This window comes from Equus caballus, chromosome 8 (genome assembly GCF_041296265.1).
Source record: "Equus caballus isolate H_3958 breed thoroughbred chromosome 8, TB-T2T, whole genome shotgun sequence".
Classification (NCBI taxonomy): Eukaryota; Metazoa; Chordata; class Mammalia; order Perissodactyla; family Equidae; genus Equus; species Equus caballus.
This window is the reverse complement of record NC_091691.1, coordinates 70,246,577-70,261,103: the sequence shown is the minus strand read 5'-3', so window position 1 is coordinate 70,261,103 and position 14,527 is coordinate 70,246,577. Positions and strand designations below refer to the sequence as shown.

The window sequence follows — 14,527 nt, the reverse complement described above, 5'->3', positions numbered from 1 at the left end:
GCTTCATTTATGGGCTTTTCATTAAAATTTTGTTTTCTTTGGTCTCTGCATGAATGAGACATGCACACTTCTCTTTATATTCATTCCAGGAAGACTAAATTATTTTCGTGATTGTACGATACAAGAACAAAATGTCTCAAGACAAGCATATCTTCTTTGCCCTCACTCATCCTGATCTCCTTGAATCTGTGCTTCCAGCTTCCTGCACCAGAAACGCCTTCCTTTGTCCTATTTTCCACACAAATGCTGATCTCTCCCTCTACCCCCAGTAGAGCTCTAGTCCCACTTCCTAAAGAACACTCTCCCTAACCGCCAGTCCCTACTACTTCCTTTGTAAAGATGTCTCAGGGAATGCCTTAGTAATGCCATTTTCAGAGGTGAAGATGAAAAATGGGACTAAGGCCCCTCTCAAGTTTCAGTGGATGAATTTTTCTAGCTGATGGCGAGGAAAACGTTTGGATCTATTCTGTTGAATAGTTGAAGAGCAGGACTTTAGAATCCAAGAGATTTGGGTTCTAGTCTTCTCTCCAATTTGAACCTAATTTCCTCATAGAAATAATGTTAATGCATGATATAGGGAATTAAAAGACATAATATGTATAAAAGTCTTGGCACATTTCTTGGCACTTAAGTCTTAGCAGGTAAGTTATTTATTCTTTATCTTTATTAACATTATTATTAATTGCAAAGGAAATACTAGACCACGTAATCTTGGATTAGGTGTCATGCTTTCTTGCATGCTTGTTTCTCTGAATATATAACTAAGAGTCTAAAACTTCTCAGGGATTTGTGGAAGATGTTTTATCCTCTGGTCCTAGGAGGGCTGCCAATTTTGAGAAGAAAGCTTGAGTATGAAGGAAGTAGCTAAAGTAGTGAAAGGTGATTTAATCAATGTAAACAATCTCTGTATGCCCTTCAAAGCTCAGAGGACAGTGGCCTAGGCATGGGGAGGTCCAAGAGGAGGGATTACTCCAGTTCTGGAAAGCAGGGTGATTGTGCAGAGTATAAGCAGGTCCCTGGCATTGGAACGTCAACACAGCTGTGTTAAATTACTAAGTAAGGCGTTCGTTAGACTGATGTGACTATAATACTGCGGCAGCTTACGTAAGCAAACCAAAATCCAAGCCTGTAAATTCCTCAAGGTTGCAAAATCAGGAAGCTAAGGACAACCAGACACACATAGCCAAGGAGGCTTTAAGCAATAGCCAATCAACAATTTCTTACTTTGCTTCCACCTCTTCTCTATCAAGTCTCTCCCTGAGCTGCTGCTGGTGGAGAGCTCCTAACCACTTCCGGTTCTGCGCTGCCCCACTCGAATCAATTTTTGCTTCAATAAACTCCCAATTTTTAATATGTCTCAGTTTATCTTTTAACACAATGTAGGTGTGAAAGTCTTCTGAAAAACTATAAATACCACTAAAATTAGGATATTTATAAACTGTCTTTCTTCCTCTTTCTCCTGTATCCCCCCTTTTTTCTCCACCTCTTCCTTCACAGAAATAACTGTCTCAAGGCAACAAAAACCAAATGTTACAGTTTCTCTGACCAGTAGCTGTTTAGAAATATTAAGGTTTTCAAATTACAAGGTAAGGAAGAGTTTAAAAAAAAAAACCCACCCAGCTCTAATATCATAACATTTCTAGGCAAATTTTGAGATAAGAGATTCCATTTCTTCATAGATGTTATTCTTTTTTTTTTTTTTTTTTGAGGAAGATTAGCTCTAAGCTAACATCTGCTGCCAATCCTCCTCTTTTTTTGCTGAGGAAGATTGGCCTTGAGCTAACATCCATGCCCATCTTCCTCTATTTTATATGCGGGATGCCTGCCTCAGCGTGGCTTGATAAGCAGTATGTAGGTCCTCACCTGGGATCTGAACCACCAAACCCCAGGCTGCTGTAGCAGAGCTCACAAACTTAAGTGCTGCACCACTGGGCCGGCCCCTATTCTTCATTTTTACTGCTGCAACACTTTTGCAAACACACGGTTTTAACATAATTTTTATGAGTCACAAACTTGTGAAGTGGTTTGACTTTTCTGCATTTCACTAAACACAGTCTCCGGTTGTCTTTTGAGCTAAAGTACAGTTGCTAAGCTAACACTGAAAATACTTAACATTAATAAAGCACTTGCCAGAAAAAAATCTATTTCCATTGTTTTCCTCATCCTGAGTTTATTCTTCATGAAATTTCTCTGGAAACCTCTCTATCTCCCCTCAAGCGCCTGAGGTGATGAAGCCTGATACAATAGCACCCAGAGTGCTATATATTTTTCTGCTGGTCTTGGCTCTGCTGTGTGATCTGACAGCAGAAGTGGAAACCCTCATTACAAGTTACCTGTGAGAATCACCTTATGGAGACAGACATTAACAGCTCATCCTCCAAGATGCACAATGCGACAGAGGCTCCCGTGACTAAGATGAGAACATTACTGATTCAATCTGAGCCGTCCCCATCATTTTCTCTTGTAATGGAATCTCCTGTGGCTTTATTTTGTAATGTGTCTTCCAGAGCAAAATTCAGCATTCTAAGTGCTTTACCAAGTTAAACGATACTGTTAGAAAACTAAACAGAAGCAATGGGAGAGAAAATCTAAGCACCTAGAAGCAGGGGGCAACGGGTAATTCCAAATCAGGCTATAAAAGATGCATATGCTTCAAGGCAGGGCAAGCCTTCTCAGATTCATGTAAATTGTGAAGAGGGGAAATGCTGAGGTTTTTGCTCCTTTTCCATTACTTTCACATCATTGCACACCCCACCCCCACCTCAGGGCACTCAATTTTCTTTTGTTGAACAGAAGGTTTTTCTGTCATTGTTAAAATTGAAAACAAACAGAGACCAACCTTGAAAGTTCCCTGAGCCGACAGAACCAGTTTAGTCATACAAAGTTTAATTTAGTTTATTTTGCAACACTAACCTGACCTGGGTCATTTCTTGTTTATGCCTCTGGAAATCATAAACAAAATCTGAACTGTTCCCCAAGGTTGATATGAGGTAACCACTGAAAAATCTAGTATGATAGCCAATCACCATGAAGAATAAACAGCTCCTGCCTTCTCACTGTGTAAGTTGCTTTATAACAATATCCTCCTGAGCCTCATTCCATGTTTTAAGTGCTCCCGATTTGCAAACTGTCTTTTTGGTGTGTGCACAATAAACTTTTACTAATCACTGCTTCGGTGATTCATTCCTTTCACTTCTGTTATTTATGGACCTTTGACAGCACAAATGAACTGATAAGCCTATTCACACTGAAACCCATTCACAACTTCATACCCCACCCTTAGCGGGGTGTTCAGTTTTACAGGAGAGAGGATTTAAGCCAGGAAAGGCATCATTAGTGCAAGAATTCCAGGTAGTAGCTTGGAAAGGGATTCTGAGGCAGACATTTTCTAGGACTCTCAAATCACATCAAAGGGGCAGCTCCACTTTTTCCTGAGATCACGCAATCCTCCATCTCTATTTTTCACAACAGGATGCTGGAGTTCTGAGAGTTTATTTTCCAAAGTCCATATTTTGAACCAAACGTCCCAAATTATTTGATCCCAGATATTATCTTTTCTTTTTTTGTAGCTCTAAGATGTCTAAGTAGTTTTCTGCCTTGCTCAGTCCAAAACAGGGGAGGAGACTGGGTTTTCCTTGCTCATGGAGCCACCCAGGGAAGGCTCTTCCTAAACAGGTTCTCTGCGTGGCCGGAGATGGAGCCAGGATCACAAATTGGCCAGAATCTATATTGACCTCTAAGGCATATCCGTAAAGCATGTTTTCCATTTTAATAAAGCCCTAAAATAAACTTTACAATGTTGATTCTTCTTCTCCTTCAAGGTGGTTTCAGGGAGAATGGCTCTATGTGGCATGTCAATTTCATCATGTGATTTTCTTTTAATTTAAAAGGACTCACACATCCTTCCTTAGGCGTGTCAGGAATTATCCAATAAAATGTTTAATGTTAAAAGAAAACCAATGATGCTATCACTGACTCCAGAGCAAAGATACAGCTGTGCCTACTGAAAACTGTGAACTCTGTTCTGAAGCCCTCAGCCGGAGACAGAGGCGGGTAATAGACCTGGGACTTTCCACCCTAGTCTCCTATTGTACTCACTGATTCATTTCCTAAATGCCTTAATCCGAAAAGAAAAACATCTGAGTGAGCAACACTAATCCTCCTAAAATCATGAAACTCCCTTGTTAATATTCACCTAATTGGAAAAATTACAAGCACTGAGAAAAAAAAATATATCCTGTTTAACACAGTAGAAGGGATGCTATTGATAAAGGCGTAATGAGATCCTGGTCATCATTCATGAGCAGAGCTAATCAGATTAAGCAGTAATGTGAAAAGCAGCTGTCAGACAGAAATCCCTCTTGTTCCAGCCAGGAGGAACTTGGAAATTCAAAAGAGCAATGTTAGCTCCCTCCAGAAACCCAGTTAGAGGATTCTTTTGAAACCAAGCTAAGGAAAAATTGGAAGGAGAAACACAAGGTCGAAAGCTAACAAGTGACCTCCATATTCCAGGCCAGGAACTGGGGAAAGGTCCAGGTTAAGCATTGATTGGGAAGCCAGTAGAAAAGTGATAATTTACCTCCCAAGATTTCACAGTCCAGCATTTAACACCTTACATACAGAGCCATCATTCTTTTTAGGACTAAGACATTCTCAGCAGAAACATTTTCCTCTTGGAAGATTCCTGTAATGCCCTCTAAAACACTTCATAAGCACGTGCAGAGAGCAACCTCATAATCCCCTCCATTAAAATGCACACTCTTGGTTAGTTTTGCATTCTCTTCTCTTCAGTCCAACTAGGTAATTTGGATGAGCCTATCTAAGTACTCTGAAGAATACAGGAGAAATTTAAGACAGTCCCCACCTTTGAGAAGCTTACAATTTAGTTGGAAATAAAAGATCACCAAATTTAAAATAAAGGTAATGACACTGCTCTCCATAGGTTGCCTAAAGAAATCTGTCACCATCCTTCCAGGTACCCTCAATCTTTCTCATCCCTGTCCACCTGACCTCATCTTTCTCCTCTTTCAAAATCCACGCCTTTCAAAATGAAGCCAAGTTTGGCAACACATATATCTTGAGAAAAATTATCCAAAACTTGGAAATAAGGAAACACCATGGCAAGTCATTATAATATTCTATTAGAGCACTATCTAATAAGTCTTCCCAAAGATTATTGAACTCTCTAAGATACTGTTCCTATTTTGATGTAGAATTTATTATTGATTATATTTCAGGAATTAAGTTAACTTGTGAGCTTCTATCTGGTGGATAAGATAAACCCACAATTAGACTTGTATTGCCCTGAAATGTTCTCGAAATTAGTGAGTTTGCATCAGAATGTCTTTCCCTACTACGTATGTAAATATGTGTTCCTCAAATGTCTATTGAACTTGCTTTACTATCCTGATGGTTTCCTCATAATTGGGTTAAATAAGTATTTGTCATGTGTTTAATCTTTGTCATGTTTTTAACTTTTGTTAAATGTAAAATGATAGATGAACTACCGTATGTTCATATGTTCATTGCTGTGTAGTTGATAAAAGCAAATATTTAGAAATAAATCAAATATCTATCAGTAGGGAATGGGGAAGTAAATAATGATGTATATGTAAAATGGATTACTACATTTATTTTTTTTCAGCTAACTTCTTTTTTGTTTGTTTGTTTTTGCAGTGAGGAACCTTGGCCCTGAGCTAACATCTGTTGCCAATCTTCCTCTCTTATTTTTTCTCCCCAAAATGCCAGTACATAGTTGTATATCCTAGTTGTAAGTCCTTCTAGGTCTCCTATGTGGGATGCCACCACAGCACAGCTTGAGGAGCGGTGTGTTAGGTCCACACCCAGGATCCTAACCAGCAAACCCCAGGCTGCTGAAGTGGAGCATACAAACTTAACCACTACACCACCGGGTGGCCCCTGGATGATTACATTTAAATTGATCGTGTTTATTCAAGTTATTAACATTAAAATAATTTGATGGCATTGAAAAGGCAGCATTCAGAACAATCAGCATACATGGAATGATTCTTTCAGAATTGTATAAATGTGTCTCTATGTGCATATACGTATAGAAAGATGTCTGGAAGAGTATTCACCAAAATATTTACAATGATTGTCTCTGAGAGGGTGAATTTCATATAACTTTATAACCGTCTTGTAAGTCTTCTTTGTACATTTTTTCCCTACAAAAAGAAGGTATCGTTTTTACAAGTTCTTAAACAGTCTACCTAAGGATCATTTTGTAAGTTGGAAAAGCCATGTCTCTGTGTCTTTTCAACCTGTGCAGAGTGGATCACTCTCTTTTGTGACCCACTGTATATTTTGTGTACTTCTGTGAGAGTACCTTTAAGATGTCATTGCTCTAAGACGTTCCCTCCATTCTAGACGATGAACACATCAAGAGCCATAATGTGCCTAGTTCATCTGTGTAGCCTCAGTGTTTCATAATAAACATACACCTTTGTGTTTGAGGCATGGCCTCTAAGTCATAGTAATCACAGTTCTGTCCTATATACTGTTACAGTTGTTTTGACTGGGTGCACTCATGATTCACAATGTCAACCTCTGTAATAGTAATCCCCATCTAAAATTTGGATACCTCCCCCAAAACCCCAGGCAGTGGCTGGGACCACAGTAGCTTGTCTAGATCCTTCTAGCCCTTCACCTCTGTGCCTAGAGCCTCATCTTCATATTCAATGCTGGTAGGGTCCCTTCAACCTAAGAAGGCAACTTTCAAAAAGACTCCAACCACCACAAGTCTGTAGCTGTTCTACACTGGTTGGACCCCATGTACTGATCAATGGCTGAATTCCACCTCATCTTGGGCACTGTGGTTAGAACCACTTTTATTCATTTACTCATAAAATACTTATTAAACATCAACTACATGCAGGCACTTGACTGGGCTCTGGAGATTTGAGTGTGAACAGGATGAAGTTGGTTCTTTCCATCACTGAGTTTACAGTCCAGTTAGAAGAATAATGGTTTCCTCAGTAGTTACAAGTGCACCACATGATCAGAGAGCAGACTACTTTCTACTAGCAGGTTTGGCCCCTGAGAATGGTCAATCTAGGCCTTTCCCAAACTCTATAAGCATCCCATAATACCAAGTTTCTTCCTCCTTTCTCTTCTTCCTGGCTGTGTTACTGAGTTCCCATATGATCTCTCACCTGACATACTTTATGAAACGTCCATAGGGAGACATAGAGGGAAAATCTATAATGTGCATTCCCCTCAAACTCTCTCCATTTAGGGTATCCAGGACATACCAATTCACCTTGAAAAGGAAGTAAAAAATTCCTCATGTGTACATGATGGGGATTTTTAGGCTGCTTAATTTTAAAACAGTTTATGATGAGGATTTTTAGGCTGGTTACTTTTAAAACTACAGATAAGAAGCAGGCTCCAAGGAGTGGAATTTGTTTGCCCTTTGATCAGAGACAATTGCATTTGTAAAGGAAATCTCCATGCCTCCCTCTCTGGAATTTGTTTGCCCCTTGTTGGGAAACATTTACATTTCTAAGGGAAACCTCTATCTGTGAAGATGCCTCCCTCTCTGAGCCAGGAGGAAGGGGGGATAGCCTTATCTCTGGAAACTGTATGGCAACCTCATGTAACTGACCCTCCCCCCGATAAATCCTCCTTTTATCTTTAACCAAGGATAAAATTCAAGCGGTGACTTCTGCCATTTACTCAATCCGGTTTGATTCTTATCTAAAAGTTGTGGGACCGCCAAATGGCCAAACCAAACGGGCACTAATAAAGAGATAACTCACATACCTATGCCTTAAATTTGGCCCTAACCCTCAGTTCGGGGCAGCAGCAGAAGCTCTGACTGCCCATGGGTCCTGTCCCCATGCTACTCTATCTCTATTCTCTAAATAAAAGAGCACTACTGCCAGATCTTGAGAGTCTAAGAAATCTTTCTTTCGACTCCTCGGCTCACCGACCCCGCATCATACAGACAAAGTTAACGATCCAGTGTCTACTCCATAAGTATTTAGCAACCACAGTACACCTGCCACTGTGCTAAGAGTCTCCCTGAAAGAACTTATCATCTATATTTGTAGGACAAACACTTTGAGTTGTTCAAGACATGTCTGTAGTGAAAGGACTCCATGCTCTCTCCAAGGGCTATTTGTGATTAAAATGCTTTTTGAGAAAGCAAGAATGAGGAATAGAATTTGTGGTCAGTCAAGACAGTAAAGTTAACTGAACCATTTAGGTCAAATAAAACTCATGACTCAAGTTTTGTTAACATCGTGCCCTAGCTTATATATTTATGCTAGTGATTCAGTGAGCTACAAAACTTATCCAGGGATAAATTGATGCTGATTATGTATCTCCCCCATATGGACACACAAAAGACTTCTCAGTAGTGTAAGTTAGCATCATTAAGACAGAAACCTCTAAGTGATCCTTGAGACCATCCTCCAACCCAAGGACCAATCAGTCACCAAGTCTTCTTGATTTTTCTCCTGGATGTCTTTCCTCATCTCCAAAGCTGCCATTCTAGTTCAAAACATGCTCCCCTCATCTCTCACCTGGACCACTAGAATGAACTACCAACTGATTCTAAGGAAAACCTTAGGCCCCTCTGATCTGTTCTCCTAAATGAACATAACATTATGTGACCTTATACACAGAATACTAAAGATTCCACCAAAAAACTATTAGATCTAAGCAACGAATTCAGTAAAGTTTCAGGATACAAAATTAACACACAAAAATAAGTACTGTTTCTATACACTAATAATGAAACATCTGAGAAAGGAATAAAGAAAACGATTCCATTTACGATAGCATCAAAACAACAAAATACTTAAGAATAAGCTTAACTGAGGAGGTGAAAGACCTCTACTCTGAAAACTACAAGACACTGATGAAGAAATCAAAGATGACACAAATAAATAGAAAGGTATCCTGTGTTCACAGATTGGAAGAATATTGTTAAAATGTCAAGACTACCAAAAGCCTTCTGTAGATCCAACGCAATCCCTATCAAGACTCCAATAGCATTTTTTTTACAGAAGTAAAAGAAATAATCTTAAAATTTATATAGAACCACAAAAGACCCTGAATAGCCAAGGCAATCTTCAGAAAGAGGAACAAATTGGGCGGCACCACACTTCCTGATTTTAAGCTATACTATAAAGCTATAGTAAAAAAAAAAAAAAAAAAAAAAACAGTTTGGTACTGGCATAAAGACAGACATGTAGATCCACGGAACAGAATCAAGAGCCCAGAAATAAGCTTAAGCAGATATAGTCAACTAATATTTGACAAGGGATCCAAGAATACTCAAGGGAGAAAAGACAGTCTCTTCAATAAACGGTGCTGGGGAAAACTGGATATTCAGATATAAAAGCATGAAACTAGATCCCTATCTTATGCCACTCACAAAAAATTAAATCAAAATTGATTACAGACTTAAATGGAAGGCCTGAAACCATGAAATTTGTAGAAGAAAATATAGTAAAAAATCTCCTTGACATGGATCTTGGCAATGATATTTTGGATATGACACCTAAAGCACAAGCATCAGAAGCCAAAACAAACAAATAGGACTGCATCAAACTAAAAAGCTTCTGCAGAGGAAAAGAAACAGTCAACAAAGTGAAAAGACCATCTATGGAATGAGAAAAAATATTTGCAAATAATGTATCTGATAAGCAGTTAACATCCAAAATATATAAAGAACTCATAACTCAATAGCAAAAAATAAATAATCCGATTTAAAAATAGGCAAAAAAACTGAATAGATACTTTTCCAAAAAAGATTCAGGACAACAAACAGGTACATAAAAAGATGCTCAACATCGCTAGCCATTAGGGAGATGTAAATCAAAACCATAATGAGATATAACCTCATACCTGTTAGAATGGCTATCATCAAAAAGACAAGAGAAAAATGCTGGTGAGGATGTGGAGAAAGGGAACCCTTAGGTAGTGGTGGGCTTGCAAACTGGTATAGCCACTATGGAAAACAGTGTGGAGGTTCCTCAAAAAATGAAAAATAGAACTACTATATGATCCAGCAGTTTCACTTCTGGCAACATATCCAAAAGAAACTAAAACCCTAACTCAAAAAGATATGCTCACCCCCATGTTCATAGCAGCATTATTTACAATCGCCAAGACATGAAAACAACCTAAATGTATCTACAGATGAATGGATAATGAAAATACACACACACACACACACACACATACAATGGAATATCATTCAGCCATAAAAAACAAGGAAATCCTACCATTTGTGACAACATAGATGGACCTTGAGAGCGTTAAGCTAAGTTAAATAAGTCAGACTGAGATAGACAAGTACTATATGATCTCACTTATATGTAGAACCTAAAAACAAAAAAATACCTTATTGAAAAAGACATCAGATTTGTGGTTACCAGAGGTGAGAGGTGGGCGGAGGGGGAATTGGAAGAAGGTGGTCAACAGGTATAAACTTTTAGTTATCAGATGAATGAATATTAAGGATGTAATGTACAATGCGGTGACTATAGTTAATGCTGCTGTATGATACATACGAAAGTTGTTAAGACGAGTCTAAGAGTTCTCATTAGAAGGGAAAAACTTTTTTTCTTTTTCTTTTTCTTTATCTATATGAGATGATGAATGCTAACTAAACTTATTGCAATAATCATTTCACAATAACATGTAAGTCAGACCATTATGCTGTACACCTTAAACTTATACAGTAATGTATGTCAATTATTTCTCAATAAAACTGGAGGAAAAAAGAGTATAACATCACCTACCTAAAACCCTGTAAGGCCTTTCCAATGCCATTAGACAAAGACCACAATCTTGAACATGACCTGCAAGGTTTTGCAATAGTCCAGTCCCAGACTTTCCCAATCACATCCTACACATTTCCCCACCTGTCAGCCCTATAAGGTCAGGGCTTTTCGTTCTTGACCTCAAGCAACTACATTCCTGCCCTTCCAAGGTCTTGAGTTGAGTAGTTACTGTGTGTGATTCTCTCCTATCGGCCTCATGATGGTATTTTTACTCAGCAGAGCCTAATGTGGTGCTTGGCATCTAGAAGGTATTCATTAAATATTTGTTTAATCAATGAATGAATAGATGAATAACTGGATACGCCCATGGAGTTTTAAGGCGGAACATTTAAAGACTTTAAGGAATCTATTATACTGTTTTCCTGTATACCATAAAATACACTAAAAATTTCTGAATAAATGTCCCTTTGAAAACTTACTTTGTACACACTTTATTCAGTGTGATTATATATTAATAAGAACTACTTCACAAATCAATATGATATATGGATTCAATACTCAAAGTGAAAGCATCTTGAAGACAGGGATGGTTTTGCTGTGTTCCAATTTTTTTTGAAATGCGTCAATTCATCTGAAAAATATAATGAAGCATCCATCAACATTAAATGCCAAGTAGTTGAGTTCAATAAAAACTTTTATCCAGTGTACGGAAATATACAAGTAACCAATCTGGTGATTCATCTCCCTCTGAATAAAATACTTGAAAGAATGTTTGGCATTAAGTAGAGAAAGACCACAAATATGCTCCTTGGAAGTAATGGATCATTCTAATTTGGACCACAGTAAATGAGAGGATATTAAATTTCTAGTCCTTCAAATCAAGTGCCTTTGCTGATATACAACCTTGACAAAGTGCCCAAAATAAGCATGCAGAGAAGCTGTTATACAATTCTTTGCTTTGGGAAACTTCAGAAACTTCAGGCCTTACAAAGCTTACTTGTTTTAATTGTTAATATGCAAACTATTTAGCATCATAAATGATCTTTAAGTCCTTATTCAGTAATTAGGTCCTACAATTCCTCTGTTCCCCAAACTAGAAGAAGCAGCTGTATCCGACCTCTTTCCTCACTCACTTTCTCTCCCTTCCTCCCAGATAGGGTCTCTCTTATTTTTCCCTTCTGTCTTTTCAGCCCCATTAGCTGTTTGCCGATTAGTCCTTTTCTCCTGCTTGGACATGCCAGCAACCAAGAAGATGAGGAGTCTAGAAACCTCCTTCTTTTATGTGAAGTTAGAATTAGTGGAAACAGAATTAGAAAAGATGAGGTTTACGGAACACATGATAGCCTCTTTCAAATATCTAAGCACTAAAATGGAAAATACACTTAAAAGATACACCAACAACTGCATGAGCTTCTGCGGGTAAAACTGAGCCTTTGTTTGTAACTGTAGTGTGTAAAAATCTGTTGGATGAGAGGGAAAAATACTGTAATTTTTTTGACAAGTTACTGAAAATGTTTAACTAACAAGGAAGCAACCTGTTATTTTCATGAAAGAAATAAAATTAGTTATGTCGTTTTCTTACCAGCAGCTTGCTTTCTTCAAATTTGGGGAAATAACTATGTCGCTATCTAAAAATGGGATACCTACCCGTGTCAATAGTGAACTCAAAGTCATCTTCATCTGCTGTAGTTAGGAGATGTTGAGATGCTGGCAATCACAAAGTAGAAAGGGTTAAAGAAAGACTATGTAATCAGATATAGTGAAATCTCAGCACACAGGCATTTAACGTCTGCAATTTAACCACATATGTTTGGCAAACAAAAAAGTAAGAAAAAGAACTAACCATTTAAGTAGCTTGGGCGATCCACCCAGCTGTTGCCCTCCATGGACAGATGCCTCAGAGTGTGTTTGAGGTGGGAGCCGTGACTCTGCTGTCCCTCAGTCTGGTCTTAGTTCCCTTAAGTTCTCATAATTTAATGTGAACTTCTTACCACTTGGATGAAAATCTAGTGAGCAAAGATATGCCTTTTACAATATGACCCTACCCGCAAGCTGACCACTTCATCTGGTATTCAACTAAAGAAATAGCTACATGCTTCAATGCTGGAAAAAGACAGGGACTATTGTATTTACCAAGAAATGGTGCACCTGCCTCTAATATGGCACCTACCTACGGCCACTCTGAAGATATCACTCAAATTCACATGACTGACCTGGGTTTGTTGTTGTCAATTTTCCATCCTATCAAGTTATTTTGTAGACTGCTGTCACTGTGAATGTCCCACAAAAGAAAAAGAAACACATTAATTCTTTTGGAGTTTATACAGTGTGAATTTAAGAAGAGGGAGATTGAAGTGAAAAAACCAGAGTTCTTATCCTAATTGCGTCTGACTCATGCTTTGAAGAAAGTTATTCGCCTCTCTTGGGCTTGGTGTTCTTTTCTGATTGGTACAAATTTCTCTCCTCTGTTTGTCTCTCATGGCCATTGTGTTAATCAAGATCATAACTATGAACGAAGGCATTAGAAAGAGTATAAATACTATATTCATCTAATGGGTTAGTGTATTAATTCTAGAGAGAAAAGAACATTTTCCTATGTTATTAGACACTATACTTCAATCAGTACTACCAATTTAAAGAATAATGAATTTTTTCTTGCTTCTGTACTTTTCCATATACACTTATAATCTGTTTGTCAAAGTCTACCAAAAAACCTGCCAAGATTTTGTTTGGGATTGCATTGAATCCATGGACGAATTTGAGAATCGACCTACAAACTTTACGGTATTGAGTCCTCCCACACTGGACTCTAATAATACAATACATTTTTCTATTAATTTTTCCTAATGTTTTATAATTTTCATTACAGAGATAGTGCTTATCTGTCATTTAATTCCTGTTGATGCTTTATGAAGCTATAAAAAATGCTATCACTATTGAAATTTTGTCTTCCAACTATTTTTGCCAGTAGATAGAAATACAATCAATTTTGATATATTTACTGCATATCAATATATACTAAGAGACCTTGCTAAATTCTCTTACTAAGTCTAGTAGTTTGAAATTTGGATTTCACACATAATCATATCTCCTGTAACAAATGATGGTTTTATTTCTTTCCACTCCTCATGCTTTTTATATTGTTTTCTTGCCATTTTATACTGCCTGGGACCTCCAGTAAAATGAATAAAAGCTATTCCCATTGTCAAGGCAAAGCTTTCAATATTTTACTGTTAAGTACATTTGCATTTGGCAGTATCTACTATAGCTGAATATACACATTCCCCATGATACAATGATTCCACTCCCAGGTACATATGTTCACTATAAAGTATTTATAAGGATTACCATAGCAGCATTATTTATATTAGCCTCAAAACAGAAACCATTCATATGCCAACCAACAACAGAATGGATAAATAAATTGAGGCAGATACCCCCTGAAATACCACACAGCAAAGAGAATGACCTCACTGCAACTAGATCCATCAAGATCAATTTTACAAAAATGAGCAAAAGAAGGGAGACACAAAAGAGTACACTCTGCATGATTCCACTTATATAAAAGATCAAACTGAGGTAGGACTAGTCTGTGCTCTTGGAAGTCGGTAGAGGACTTATCATTGGAGGAGGTAGTGAACGAAGAGGACAGCAGGAGACTTCTACAGGGCTGCCAATGTTTTGTTTCTTGATCTAGGTGCCAGTTATGTAAGTGTGTCAGTTTGTGAAAATCCATTGAGCTTAACATTTATGCTTTGGGCATAAATTCC

The 14,527-nt window shown here is 37.9% G+C and overlaps 2 long non-coding RNA genes across 10 annotated transcripts in view; both read right to left on the bottom strand.

The window, feature by feature from the left end:
• LOC138925399 (uncharacterized) overlaps nt 1-14,527 on the bottom strand; it is a 235,920-nt gene that overhangs the window by 200,717 nt on the left and 20,676 nt on the right. The gene's annotated exons all lie outside the window — the stretch shown is intronic.
• LOC138925400 (uncharacterized) lies at nt 11,237-12,763 on the bottom strand. Its single transcript, XR_011441509.1, has 3 exons — nt 12,601-12,763; nt 12,405-12,464; nt 11,237-11,388 (listed from the first exon to the last, which is right to left on the bottom strand). It is a non-coding gene; the product is annotated as an uncharacterized lncRNA (long non-coding RNA).